We start from the raw sequence: 12,534 nt of genomic DNA, 5'->3' as shown, positions 1-12,534 counted from the left end.
CAAAACTTGCCCTCAAGTTTTGGAATTTCTAAAGTCACATTAATAAGACATTTAATTCCAAAACCCTAGAGTTTTAAAAAGATTAAAATTCTACCCTCATACTATTATATTATTAAATGTTAATATATATATATATATATATATATATATATATATATATATATATATATATATATATATATATATATATAAAAGATAAAGTCAGTCTTACCGTTAGTAGGTCTCATTCACGAAGCCGACCTATAAGGGGGGTATAAGGTTACTGCCTATAAAATGAAAGTTTAATGGGTGTCCACTCTCACCCACCGCTTCCTTAACTGGTGGAGGGTCGTTAGCCGAACGGGTAGGATAGGACATTAATTCTCCCTCATTAAAAGTATAATGATAAAAAATAAAGTAACTAAACTTTTATTAAATTCTCAATCTTAGTTACTTTAGGAAAATGTGAAAATGGTGCTAACCCATGAAATTGCACTTTGCACCTTGTTAAGTCGTTAGTGGAGTGTGTGTGTGTAACCGACACACTAATATGGGACTGACAATGTGTGGCAAAGGGTAGCTTGATGTTAATCATAAATCAATGGAGCGTGTGTGTTTAACTGAAACATTGATTAGGTGATCTGTAACATTGGGTGTAGCAAGATAATATTCATGGTTATTCACACCTTGTTTGTGATCCTCGACATCCCAGTCACAAACTTAAGAGGGCACAATCAAGATTTAAACATGCCATTGAAAGTTCAATGAATCTCAAAGATCTAGGAATTTCAAATCCAATTAAAACTTCATAATCTATTTCGTTTTTCATGGTGGAAATTAGTAAATCGCCATTTACCTACCTTCAAATATTTTACAATCGGATTATGGAATCCCTCTTCGCAATTGTAGAATATTTTGTTGGATCCTAGCCTTAATATTTCGGTTTGGTTGTTATATTAAGGACTTATCAACTAACTTGAATTTCTCGCTTGTAGATGTCTAGTTCATACAACTATGGTCTTCACGAATCTGTTGGAAAAAGCTTTCCACATGAAGATGATATTCCACAATATCATGCTTCACTTCCTCCATCTCCTCCAATCATTCTCTCTAACCCACAAGTTCAAAGACTTGAAAAGTTGAATGTCACTCAAGCCCTACTTGCAATGTAACATCAAGATGGAAGGTCTGTGTGTACTCACATCTTGGAGATGAAGTCAAATATTGACAGGCTGAGAGTATTGGGTGTCGTCTCGAGGAAGTTGGTTGTTGAATGGGTTCTTTAATCACTTCCTGAGTAATATAGTGATTTCATTAAAGATTACTATATGACATATCGCGACATGACCCTTATCGATCTTACCTATTTGCTAAATGCGGCTAAATCATCAATGATTTGGAGCAATGGTAAAGCAAACTTGGTTGGAAGATCTACTCCCCAACCTTCCATGGACACTGGCAGTCGAAACAATGAAAGTCTAGAAAAGTCTTCTCTTCCCAATGGAAAGGGATCGGCCATTGTCAACCCTGTTGACCAAATGGTAAATAGAAAGGCTAAGTCTAAGATTGTTCTATATACCATTCCAAAAGAATCTGTTTGCTTTTGTTTCCAAGAGAAGGGACATTGGTTGCGAAGCTACGCAGACTACCTGGAAGATCTAAGAGAAGGTAAAATCAAAAAGTTTGAGTCTGCTTCAGGTAAGTCCACATTCTAACTCTATTAAGTTCCTATTTGGAGATTCTTAATAAATGATGTGACAGGGTCAAATTTTGATGTTCCATAGGATCGAAGAAAATAAAGGAAACTTGAAGGAAGAGCAAACTAAATCTGATCGCGAAGAGATGGATTTCGATCGCATGGTTCGGTGATCGGATGTTTGAGCTGATGCTTAGGAGTTATGATAGATTGCTTAGAAATTTGTAATAGCGTAGTTTTCATTTGTAATTGCCTTGTAAGGAAAAGTTTTCCCCGTTTTAAAAATAAATGAAATTTTGTTTTTTTTATCTTATTTATATCTCCTTGCAATGGCCTTTATGTAAAATTGATGTTTATGTATATTCTAGCAATATGGATTTGATTCTTTCGTTTGTGGTAGTGTCAAAATTTACCAAATAAGGAAAGATTCTCATCACCCAAGTTTCAATTGGACAGAAACTTGAAATCATGCAACTTGTATTGTATGATGAATGAGAATTTTCGTCATTTGGAAATTAAGAGTAATTCCTTGTTCACATGTATATGTGAGTCAAGTAAAGGAGAAGGGGATCAGAAACACTTGGTTGTGCACTGGTACAGGTCCACCACAAAGAACGATAAGACTATTCGTCATGATTTACTATAGTTTAGTAAATATGGTTATTCTTACAAGTTTAAGTATAATTCTCAATCATTGAAAAAGCTTCAATATATAGCAGGACGGATCAGAAGAATCAAATTAGGCGGAAAGATAAAAGTTTCTCCAATCTGAAAGGATGGGAGAGTACTTGAGTATCATGGTTTATGATCATCTTAATGATTAGGAAACCCATATCATAGTTGATCCTCTATGGACATCTTAGTGCACTCGTATGACTAAGAAGAAGAATCGGGAAATTGTTGCAATGGCCAAATCAATTGAGGTGAATCATATTTCGTTCCAAAATCAAATCTTACAGCCATACTCCAAGATTTTAACTTGAGTGATATATATTAAAAAGTTTTATAACACTCATCAAATGAAGAATAAAATGTTTCTAACTCTTGTACATTTGAAATTCGTAAGTTGTATGTCTTAGTAAGGACAAAGACCAACTAAGACCAATTGAGTGAAGTGTTTCCTTCATGAGAATCCGCACTAACTCTAGAATATTTGTTTGTTAAGAATGTATCTTAACAAGAGAATCTTATATGTCAAGAGGTCAGTGGGAGTCTTAAATGTCACACCCCAAAACCACGAACGGCGGAAACGTTCAGGGGTGGAGGACGTCATGTACAGTATCACAACAGTGTAATATAATAAACAAGCAACAACATCATCCATTGCATTACCAGTAGAATTTTAATACATGTGTGTTCTTTCATTGTAGTAAGACACCAAAAATATACAATCAAAATAAAAGACGAGTCTTGTCTGCTCCGTCTTCTCAAAACCTGGTCATCATACCTCTCTACTGTTGACCTGAGAATACAAGTCATTTTGAAAGAGAGTATCATCTTTAAAGATGGTGAATTCATAAGTATTTAAGTGTCATTGTCATGCTTATGAAAATATATCATGAAGGCCATGTAAACCTTTAAGTCAAAATGTTGATGTAAGTATGAAAAACCCTAGAATATCCCTTATTTTCTAGAAGTATGAAGTGTAGTCTTCTACCAAGACCCGAATTTTTTGTTATGACTATGTAGTCTTCTACCAAGACCTGAATGTTCTATAAGTATGAAGTGTAGTCTTCTACCAAGACCCGAATGTTTTGCTATGACTATGTAGTCTTCTACCAAGACCTGAATGTTCTATAAGTATGAAGTGTAGTCTTCTACCAAGACCCGAATGTTCTATAAGTATGAAGTGTAGTCTTCTACCAAGACCCGAATGTTTTGTTATGACTATGTAGTCTTCTACCAAGACCCGAATGTTCTATAAGTATGAAGTGTAGTCTTCTACCAAGACCCGAATGTTTTGTTATGACTATGTAGTCTTCTACCAAGACCCGAATGTTCTATAAGTATGAAGTGTAGTCTTCTACCAAGACCCGGATGTTTTGTAAGTAATATGATAGTTTTTCCTTTCTATTGACTAGTACTAGAGTACTTAGCCTAACTCCTCGTCTATGTGAAAGTATCACAAAATAAAGTAAACAGGAAAATATAATCATGTAAGTGTTATTGTCTTGGGTTACCAGGACAAACACGACATCGCCGAAGCGAAAGATAGACCCTATGGACATCCGAAGAGTGTCCCCTCATCCTCTGTAGCGGCAGCAGGGTGGAGGGAGGGTTAGTCCCAACATCGATCTCCTAATATCGATCGTTAACCTAATGATCCTCCGAAGATTCACATCTCATCCACTGTTGCAACAGTTGGACAGAGGGATGGTTAGTCCCGTCACTGACTACTAAGTAAGTAACAACCTTAAACATCCGTAGACATTCATCGACCACTGGTGCTAATCAGTGAGGTTCGGAATGGTAAGTCCCGCCGAATCATCCCATTGAACTGGGACAGGAAAGATAATTTACACAGTAAATACTAATAAATCATCCTCGTAGTTCTAAGTACAAGTATCCAGGTAATTAAATATAGGATAATGCACCTAAGTAACAGTGTTCCTGTATGGTATTCATGTAATGTGTTCATGTAAGCGTAATCATGTATCAAGTAAGTATATGTAAATGTACTCAGGTATCACGTAATCAACTGTAATTGTACTCATGTATCATGTAATGTACTGGTATAGACTCATGAATTAACTGACTCTTGTGTGATTCCTTGTAATAGGAATAATGTTTTGTTTCTTCTAACTATCCGTATGATAATTAACTAGAAAGTAAGTGGTTGTTCAAGTAGATTTATGCACCCTCTATACACCAGGGTGTGGGAAACTGAACGAAGGATGAAAACTATAATCTCTAACATATAAATGAACATATGCACATAAGTATAGTTTGATTCAAGAAGGTAAAATAATGGTTTTGCAAGATATCTAGGAGTTTTGAACAATAATTAAGAGTGACTTGAAGTCATTAAACATTTCAAAACTAATACTTTTGTTATCAAAGTATTTTAAGATAGAAAACCATTTCATGTGACACCTTTTGAAATATGTGAAATCTACTGAGTGAAAACACAGTTATAAAATACATAAGATTGATTTAATAACATACTGTTTTCTACTTGTATTCCCCCCCCCCCCATTAAAGTATTTAAAATCATTTAAAACATTGATTAAGGTGTATGAACTCACCTGTAGTTGGTGATTGGGATGAACTGAACGATATAGGATTGCTAGGTGTCAAGCGAGGACTTGTACACACTCTACGATCCTAATGAACATATAATCACACATATATGCACTCAATTAGTCTCAAATCACTAATTGATAATGTTAAGACATCCTAGACATAATAAACACTTTATATAAGTGTTTTAAGCCCTAAGGATTACATCTAAGCTATTATGGGACAAGGTACTTGTGTTTAGGGTTCCAAAGGACCCCATATATGAGTTTACTCCTCATATACTAACACACATGGAGTTTACGGTTGTAAACTCTTGAGTTTACAGCCGTAAACTCCCAACGATGGGTGTATTGTGTGTTTTGAAGTTCCAAATGATTCCTAGAATTATTCTAACTTGGTGGTTAAATTCTTGGAAGGGTTTAAGGTCTAGAAACACTCCATTTAGGAGTTTACGGCCCTTAGGCCATTTCCTTTGCAGTTTACGGCCGTAAACTCCCTTGGAATGGTTTTCTTGTTGTTTTCAACCCTCAAGCATAACTGGTATAAGTTCTAGGCTTTTATTCCAAGCATATGAAGACCTTAGGCACACTTTGGTGCCATCCTTTCATGTTTACGGCCCAAGAACAAAGTCTTGGCCGTAAACTCACTTTGATAAGTGATTTTGATGTGCTTTGATCCTTCATTTAAGTGGGAAACAATTTCATGTAAAGGTCTAGGGCTTTAGGTGTCTTAAAAACACCCTTTTGTCCATTTCAATGGAGTTTACGGCCTAAGATTGCTCTTGGGCCGTGAACTCCCATGTGTTTGTGTTTCTTGCTTGTTTTCTTGTCCTAAAAACATATACAAATGAGTCTAGGGTAGTAGCATAACACAAGGAACAATCTAGGCTCGGTTTCGGGAGTTTACCGCCCAAGAACACCTTGGGCAGTAAACTCGTAGATCTAATGATTTAGCCATCTAAATCATTTGATAAGCACATAATAAGCTTTCTAACACTACTAGAAAGAGTTACTCACAATTTGGGATAAAAACCCGAAGATCTGTGAGAGAGAAAATGGTTTTTCTCTAGTTGGAAAAGTGAATAATGAATGAATTTGGTTCAGAATTCTATTTATAGTCCTGAGATATTTTTGGCAGAAAATATTTTTATTCCTGAAATGATCTCTAATATAATAGAGTGTTAGAATAATAGTGTTGCACAAAACCCTAGTGCACCCACTCTCCTGATATTTCCTGAAGTGTAAACCCTGAATTACTCAAATTTACGCGAAAAGTCTGAAAATTAACTGTAACTGCTACAACTTCTATTGAAGTGATATAGTTTGTACAGAATGGAAATTCTGGGTTGTCACATCATCCCCCCGTTAGAAGGAATTTCGTCTCGAATTTAGAATTTAAGCAAATAAAAAATTACGAATAACTAAGAAAAAGGTGAGGGTATTTCAGTTTCATCTGATCCTCATGTTCCCAAGTGAATTCCGGTCCACGCTTTGCGTTCCAGCGTACCTTCACTATCGGGATACGGCTCTGATTTGTTTGCTTGACCTCTCCATCCATGATCTCTACTGGTTCCTCCACGAAGTTGAGGCTCTCGTTGATCTCGATCTCGTCGAGTGGAATAACAAGAGTCTTGTCGGATAAACACTTTTTCAAGTTTGACACGCGGAAGGTAGGATGTACGTTACTGAGTTCCTGCGGTAGATTGAGTTTGTAAGCCATAGGGCCGATTCTCGCGAGAATCTCGCAAGGCCCTATGTATCTTGGATTGAGCTTCCCATGCTTTCCAAAGCGTATCAAGCCCTTCCAGGGTGAGACCTTCAGTAGGACTCGGTCGCCCACCTGGAACTCCAATGGTTTCCTACGCTTGTCAGCGTAGCTTTTCTGTCGGTCTCTAGAGGCTTTTAATCATTCACAAATTTGAACGATCTTCTCTGTCGTTTCTCGAATGATCTCCGGACCCGTGAGAGTGCTTTCGGGAACTCGTCCCTTAGCTAATTGGGTATCACCCACTTCAGCCCAGCATAGAGGGGATCTGCACTTTCGGCCATAGTGGGCCTCGAATGGAGCTGCCTTTATGCTCGTATGATAACTGTTGTTGTAGGATAATTCAACAAGGGGTAAATGAGTATCCCAAGCTTTTCCAAAGTCAATCACACAGGCACGCAACATATCTTCTAAGGTTTGGATAGTTCTCTCACTTTGCCCGTCGGTCTGTGGGTGGTAGGCTGTACTCATGTCCAGCCTAGTTCCTAGGGAACTTTGTAATGACTGCCAGAACCTCGAAGTGAATCTACTATCTTGGTCCAAGATGATAGATAAAGGAACACCGTGCAGCCTTACAATCTCCCTAATGTAAGTTCTGGTAAGTTTCTCCATCTTGTCTGTTTCTTTGATTGGTAGGAAGTGTGCAGACTTGGTTAGTCTATCGACGATGACCCATATGGAATCAAGTCCACCCGTCGTCTTGGGCAACATGGTTATGAAGTCCATAGTGATCCGCTCCCACTTCCATTCTGGTATCTCCGGTTGTTGTAGAAGACCGGAGGGTTTCTGGTATTCGACCTTGACCTTTGCGCAAGTAAGGCATTTACTTACGAAGGTAGCAATATCTGCTTTCATGTTAGGCCACCAGTATAACTTTTTAAGATCCAGATACATCTTATCTGAACCCGGGTGGACGGAATAACGAGTGTTGTGAGCTTCGGTCATGACCAAGTCTCTGAACACACCGTGTTTCGGTGTCCAGATCCGATCCATGAGGTATAAGGCTCCGCCACCCTTGACTTCTAAGTTCTTATCCATCCCTCTAAGGGACTCACCACCCACGTTTTCAGGTTTCAAAGCATCGAGCTGAGCCTCCTTTATTTGCGTGGACAAGTGTGAATGGATAGTTAGAGTCAAAGATCTGACTCTATGACCAGTATATTCTTTCTGACTTAGGGCGTCGGCTACTACATTGGCTTTACCCGGATGATAACGAACTTCGCACTCGTAATCACTGAGTAGCTCGACCCACCGTCGTTGTCTCATGTTGAGCTCTTCCTGGTCGAAAATATGTTGTAGACTCTTATGGTCTGTAAAGATCGTGCTTTTTGTAGCGTACAGGTAATGTCGCCAGATCTTCAGAGCAAACACAACTGCTCCTAGTTCAAGATCGTGGGTTGTGTAGTTAACCTCATGTGTCTTCAGCTGTCTCGAGGCATAGGCGATGACTTTACTTCGCTGCATTAGAACACATCCAAGTCCTTGATTGGATGCATCACAATAGACAAGGAAGTCTTCTCTCCCTTCGGGAAGGGATAGTATCGGGGCGGTGCACAAGGCTCGTTTGAGCGTTTGGAACGCTCTTTCCTGTTTCTCTTCCCAGTCAAAGGCCACGCCTTTCTGGGTCAGGGTTGTAAGAGGTTTTGCTATGCTGGAGAAGTTCTGAATGAACCTGCGATAGTAGCCAGCGAGACCTAGAAATTGACGAATTTCAGTAGGTGTCTTTGGTGCTGACCAGTTCTTGATGGCCTTAATTTTGGAAGGGTCCACGTGTATTCCCTCTTCGCTAACAACATGGCCCAAGAATTCGACTCGCCGAATCCAAAATTCGCACTTTGAGAACTTCGCGTAGAGCTTCTCCGATCGCAATGTTTCTAAGATTTTACGGATATATTGACTATGCTCCCCCTTACTTCGAGAGTAGATGAGTATGTCATCAATGAAAACGATGACGAATTGATCCAAGTAAGGACGACACACCCTATTCATCAGATCCATGAATACTGTGGGCACGTTAGTTAATCCGAATGGCATCACTACAAACTCGTAGTGCCCATAACGAGTTTGGAAGGCTGTCTTGGGAACATCCTCCTCTAACACTCGTAGTTGGTGATATCCGGATCGCAGATCTATCTTCGAGAAGTAGTTGGCTCCTTGAAGTTGATCAAATAAATCGTCAATGCGGGGCAAGGGATAACGATTTTTAATGGTAAGTTTGTTGAGTTCTCTATAGTCGATGCACATACGAAACGATCCATCTTTCTTCTTGACGAACAAGACCGATGCTCCCTATGGTGAGAAGCTCGGCCGAATGAATCCCTTCGTGGGAAGTTCGTTAAGTTGACTGGAAAGTTCCTGCATTTCAGCCGGTGCCAGACGATAAGGAGATTTGGCTATGGGGGTATCCCCTGGCACTAAGTCAATTCTGAACTCGACTTGGCGTTGTGGTGGTAAACCGGGAAGCTCTTCTGGGAATATGTCGGGAAAGTCGCACACTTCTGGTATTTTCTGGATGTCTTTCAGTTCTTGACTGGTATCGACGACGAGTGCGAGAAATGCATGGTACTCCTTCCGCAAGCACTTCTGGGCTTGAATGCACGAAATGATACGAAGGCTCATACTAGGTTTGTCGCCGTAGATAATTAAAGTTTCGTTGTTAGGAAGGTTAAGACGAACTGCTTTTTTGCAGCACATAATGTCAGCACGAAGAAGACTCAACCAATCCATACCGATGATAACGTCGAAACATTTAATTGGGACTGGCATGAGATCTATCGTGAAAGTATGGCCATCTAAAGTTAAGGTACAACCTACGTATATGCAGTTTGTACTCTCTGTTTTCCCGTTAGCCATTTCTACCATGAATGAATTATCTAATGCACATGGTTTTTGTTTAAGCAGGTGTGCAAATTTGTGACTTATAAAACTTTTCTCAGCTCCACTATCGAAAAGTATGCAAGCATATGAGTTATCGAGGAGGAACGTACCAGTAACTATCGTAGGATCAACTACCGCTTCCTCGTGGCCTAGGGCCATAACTCTTCCTACTCCGCCAGCCATGCCTGCTTTAGGGCAGTTCCTCTGGTAGTGGCCCACTTCGCCACAACCGTAGCAAGCTTGGCCCATACCAGCGTTAGGAACCTGGGCGGCCTGAGCTGTTGGAGTCTTGCAGAAACAGACTGTGTGTCCCTTCATGTTGCAGTTAGAGCACTGCATCTCCTTGCAAGGTCCGTGGTGGTGGAAGTTGCACTTGGTGCGCTTCGGGAGAGTTCCAACATATGTTTTTGCTGGTAAGAGGTTCGCAGGGACAATGGGAGTAACTGTGGTAGCATTGATCGCCACAAGTTGTTGTTTCCTGGAGGATCCTTGCGAAGCCCCTCTTTTCCTCTTATTCCACCCCTTCCTGTTGTGGTCGGGGTTGGACTTTTGTGGTACGGGTATATGGATTGATGGGTTTTGAGGTTTCCTGTGGTCTATGAGAGATTGTGCTAGCTCTTTGGCGCTATAGAAAGTAATAGGCCTGGAAGCTATCACACTTGACTGGATCTGGGGCGATAGTCCCCAGATATACCTCTCTATCTTTTTGCTTTGGAGAGCAACCATGTCGGGGAATAAGTTTGCCAGATCACAGAACCTATTTGTGTAGGTCGTGATGTCGGATCCAACCATTTGTAGACCCCAGAATTCCTGCTCGAGTTTTTCTACTTCGCCTCGAGGACAATATTCTTTCATCAGCATGTCCTTTAACTTTTCCCAGCTGATGGAATATGCCACCACCAAAGTCAGATAGTTAACATGGATGTTCCTTCACGTTAGTGCTCTGTCAGAGAAGGTACAAGCTGCGAACTTGACCTTGTTGCCTTCTTGACATCCGCAGATCTCGAAGACAGATTCCATCTTCTCAATCCACTGTCTTAACACCATAACCCCACCAGTACCATTGAAGCTGTGGGGTTTGGCGTTTGTGAAGTCCTTGTAGGTGCATTCCCGAGGGTGTCCATGGCTTTCGCCGTGGTTCGAGGGTGGTGCACCTGTTCCTGATCCACTAGGGGCAGGAGCGTTGATTGCTGACACAGCAGCTACAACTGCTACTGTGAAAGCTGCCTGGAACATGTTGGCATTGAAAGGATTAGGTGGTTGAAGAGGTACAGGTGGTGGTGGAGGTGGTGGTATCGGAGCTTCGTTGTTTGGGTTACGTCTTGTACTTCTGTGTGGCGGCATCTTTAACTATACGTTTAAAAGATGACGACATGGATAAGAATAAATGATTAATGAATGTGTCTCACGGACTAACTCCCCATAGTCCAACAACAGAATGAATAGAATGATTAAATGAAGAAGATAGCATTTGGATAATAATTTCCATAAGATTAGATATCTGTCAATAATACTGGAATTACAGATGTAACAAGTTCGGGAAAAATGGCCTAGAAGTAGGCTTTACATCAACCAAGATGGAAATTTTTGACAGAATTAAGACTAGATCAAGACCTAACAGGTCTAAGATTTGTACAGATAGGAAATTAGACCAGAGTTTTACATAAACTAGGATATATTCAAAAGATGAGTTGACGATATTCTATCGGCGATGAGAACTACTACCATGAGTTCTCGATCCCGACAGTAGACGTTCAATGTCCCTTATACGCCTGCCCGACCTTGCTTGTTGAGCTCGAAGCTCTCTAACTTCAGCTCGGGTTTCAGCAAGTTGCCTCTGCAGATTTGCATTGCGGATCAGAGTCCTTTCATGAGCAGACTCTAGTTGGCGAATGTGGACAGTGTTAACACCTGAGTTGGCGTCAACTTCCAAGACTTGATTGATAGTCGCCTGAGCCATTATCGTGTTCCGAGAAATCCTACGCACCATGATCAGTAGGACTCTATCAGCAGAACCCCCTTCAGTGAGGTTGTAGAAACTTCGGTCTCCATTGTAGGGAATGGGCTGACCCTGTTCATGACTCCATGTAATCAAGTTAGTGGCCCACAGAGGTGTGGGTCCTTGAAACACAGGGCGGGGGCTTAGGTTTGGGTTTTGAGCATTTGGGGGTAGGTTGTTGACTTCTGGCTCCGAGTCGGAACTATCAGAAAAACCCTCAGCATGTTGATCATCCAAAGGGATTGGGTGATCATCTTCTGGTTCTGCCTCTAGCCAACCAGCATTGCCTTGGTTTGGGAAGTACGGATCGCCATGGTGAAATCCAGCCATTTTAATCTATGCGAGAAAAGGGATATAGGAAATAGCTAAAATAGACGAACTAACTAAGATAATTACAGTAAGACCAAATACCCCTACGGTATTTCTTTATGGTTGTGTTGGTAAGTTTTTAGACTTGTTGCCATATCACAACCATTCTTGGGCATATGCTAATCACTCCTCGGACCAGCATAGTTGATCAGGCTATGCCATTCCCAAGACTGACCATATATCCCAAGGCTTACTTGTGATATTCAACAATCGTAATACTTTTGTTCTTGTCATTGTGACACTAATTTTAGTATGAATGCAGGCACGTATACTTACTTAAATATTTAATTATTTAAAAGTATAACTCTGAGACAGAGTGTTTTAATCCCGATGTATTTATAGTTAGTATATCTTGTATGGGTTGATATACTATATTCACTATAAACAATGCTCGGATACCAATCTGTCACACCCCAAAACCACAAATGTCGGAAACGTTCAGCGGTGGAGGACGTCATGTACAGTATCACAACAGTGTAATATAGTAAACAAGCAACAACATCATCCATTGCATTACAAGTAGAATTTTATTACATGTGTGTTCTTTCATTGTAGTAAGACACCAAAAATATACAATCAAAATAAAAGACGAGTCTTATCTGCTCCGTCT

This window comes from Lactuca serriola, chromosome 2, assembly GCF_051521515.1.
Source record: "Lactuca serriola cultivar US96UC23 chromosome 2, Lser_US96UC23_V15, whole genome shotgun sequence".
Lineage (NCBI taxonomy): Eukaryota > Viridiplantae > Streptophyta > Magnoliopsida > Asterales > Asteraceae > Lactuca > Lactuca serriola.
The sequence above is the reverse complement of the archived record's forward strand: the minus strand, read 5'-3'. Positions refer to the sequence as shown.